At 47.4% G+C, this 2,573-nt stretch overlaps 1 non-coding gene across 1 annotated transcript; it reads left to right on the top strand.

Annotated features, from left to right (window-relative positions):
- Window positions 1-2,010: 2,010 nt before the first annotated feature.
- On the top strand, window positions 2,011-2,165 carry LOC131270158 (5.8S ribosomal RNA). Its single transcript, XR_009179283.1, has one exon. It is a non-coding gene; the product is annotated as a 5.8S ribosomal RNA (ribosomal RNA).
- The last annotated feature ends 408 nt before the right edge of the window (window positions 2,166-2,573 follow it).

Here is a 2,573-nt window from a genome sequence, read left to right as displayed (position 1 = left end):
CCGGCGGTCCTGGGTAAGATAGTTCATTCTAGCTTGCCCTATGTGGAAGAGGACTCAATACCCTACCTGTTGAGCTTGAAACAAAGTCATCACTTGGGCATGCTCATATTGCCATACAATATTCCATTATCTACTAATGAGCATGCAGCTATATGATTATAACCTGTAAACGATTACCCCGCCGTAGTTCAGCGCTTCAACCAAGTGATGACTTCAGTATGGCTAGTGTGTGAAGTATAAAGTATAGTCCTCCCCTGGTCCACACTGCTTCGGCGGTCCTGGGTAAGATAGTTAGTTCTAGCTTGCCCTATGTGGAAGAGGACACCATACTTAATACTGTGGTGTAATGAACAAAGTATAGTCCTCCACTGGTCCACGCTGCTTCGGCGGTCCTGGGTAAGATAGTTAGTTCTAGCTTGCCCTATGTGGAAGAGGGCATACAAGACAAAGTATAGTTCTCCCCTGGTCCACGCTGCTTCGGCGGTCCTGGGTAAGATAGTTAATTCTAGCTTGCCCTATGTGGAAGAGAGCATACATGAACCAAGAACGAAGGTTAGATCGAGGAATGATTCGACAACTAACCGATGGTATGAAATGTGAAGAATTCAAGCAAGCACACAATCAAGTAATCACTTGGGCATGCTCGATAGCCAACCCTATGACATTAACCTAGTAGAGCATGCGAAAACCAATATATATGTAAACGATGCCCCTCCCTAGTTCAGCGCTTCAACCAAGTGATGACTTCAGAATGGCTAAATCAAATCGGTTCAAAACATACCATCGGTACCCTATTGAAACACACAAGTCGATATCAAACCTCATGATTGTGTAGTCCTCCACTGGTCCACACTGCTCCGGCGGTCCTGGGTAAGATAGTTCATTCTAGCTTGCCCTATGTGGAAGAGGGCACATTACTCAATACTGTGGTGTTATGAACAAAGTATAGTCCTCCACTGGTCCACGCTGCTTCGGCGGTCCTGGGTAAGATAGTTAGTTCTAGCTTGCCCTATGTGGAAGAGGGCATACAAGACAAAGTATAGTTCTCCCCTGGTCCACGCTGCTTCGGCGGTCCTGGGTAAGATAGTTAATTCTAGCTTGCCCTATGTGGAAGAGAGCATACATGAACCAAGAACGAAGGTTATGATCGAGGAATGATTCGACAACTAACCGATGGTATGAAATGTGAAGAATTCAAGCAAGCACACAATCAAGTCATCACTTGGGCATGCTCGATAGCCAACCTCATGACATTAACCTAGTAGAGCATGCGAAAACCAATATATATGTAAACGATGCCTCCCTAGTTCAGCGCTTCAACCAAGTGATGACTTCAGAATGGCTAAATCAAATCGGTTCAAACCATACCATCGGTATCCTATTGAAACACACAAGTCGATATCAAACCTCATGATTGTGTAGTCCTCCACTGGTCCACGCCGCTTCGGCCGTCCTGGGTAAAATGGAACATTCCAGCTTGCCCTATGTGGAAGAGGGCACATTACTCAATACTGTGGTGTGAAGTATAAAGTTCAGTTCTCCCCTGGTCCACGCTGCTTCGGCGGTCCTGGGTAAGATAGTTCATTCTAGCTTGCCCTATGTGGAAGAGGACACTTCATACTTCGTCTCTAAGCGGCGGCTTGACTCCTCCCTACGGGGAACGGGTTTACGCGCACAGCGGCGGCTTACGCACTATGGCAGTCATGGATGCCTTACGTTTCTATGAAAAGTGTGTTCCTCCCCTGGTCCACGCTGCTTCGGCAGTCCTGGGTAAGATAGTTAGTTCTAGCTTGCCCTATGTGGAAGAGGACACGTAGACTTACTGTGGTGTGAAGTATAAAGTTCAGTTCTCCCCTGGTCCACGCCGCTTCGGCCGTCCTGGGTAAAATGGATTCATCCAGCTTGCCCTATGTGGAATGAGGACACTTTATGCTTCGTCTCTAAGCGGCGGCTTGCTCCTCCCTACGGGGAACGGGTATACGCGCACAGCGGCGGCTTACGCAAGTTAGTCACCCTCGGCAGTGGATCACTCGGCTCATGGATCGATGAAGACCGCAGCTAACTGCGCGTCATAATGTGAACTGCAGGACACATGAACATTGATAAGTTGAACGCATATTGCACGTCGTGGGAACCTACCATGATGTACAGATGACTGAGCGCTTATATTTGAGAAATGTATCGCATACATTTAACTACGCCGTGACACCCGTCACGAGACGTGCACCATGATGTTAACTAGGGTCGCGACGACCCGCTAGCATTAAAGAACCCGTGGTTTACAATATACTGGCATTGGAATTCGAAGTATTTAGAGCGTCGTGTTCCCGCGTGAGGCGGAAGTACGAGGAGAAGGCGTGCTTGTGGTGTCTGTGGTGGTGTTTACTGATGTCTAGCTTCAGCTTATTTATTTATTTAAATAGAAGCGAAGATGTCAAAGTAGCGTCGAAGCAGCAGCGAATAGCACAAATGATTCAAGTATGGAAGTTGACCAAAGGAACACAAACAAACTAGCGTATGGGCAAAGGAAGGTATCAGTGAGTTAAACCACACGCGGGCTAACAGCCCGTTAA

The sequence above is a fragment of the Anopheles coustani genome (genome assembly GCF_943734705.1).
Source record: "Anopheles coustani chromosome X unlocalized genomic scaffold, idAnoCousDA_361_x.2 X_unloc_15, whole genome shotgun sequence".
Lineage (NCBI taxonomy): Eukaryota > Metazoa > Arthropoda > Insecta > Diptera > Culicidae > Anopheles > Anopheles coustani.
Note: the sequence above shows the minus strand (reverse complement) of the source record. Positions and strands in the feature narration are given on the sequence as shown.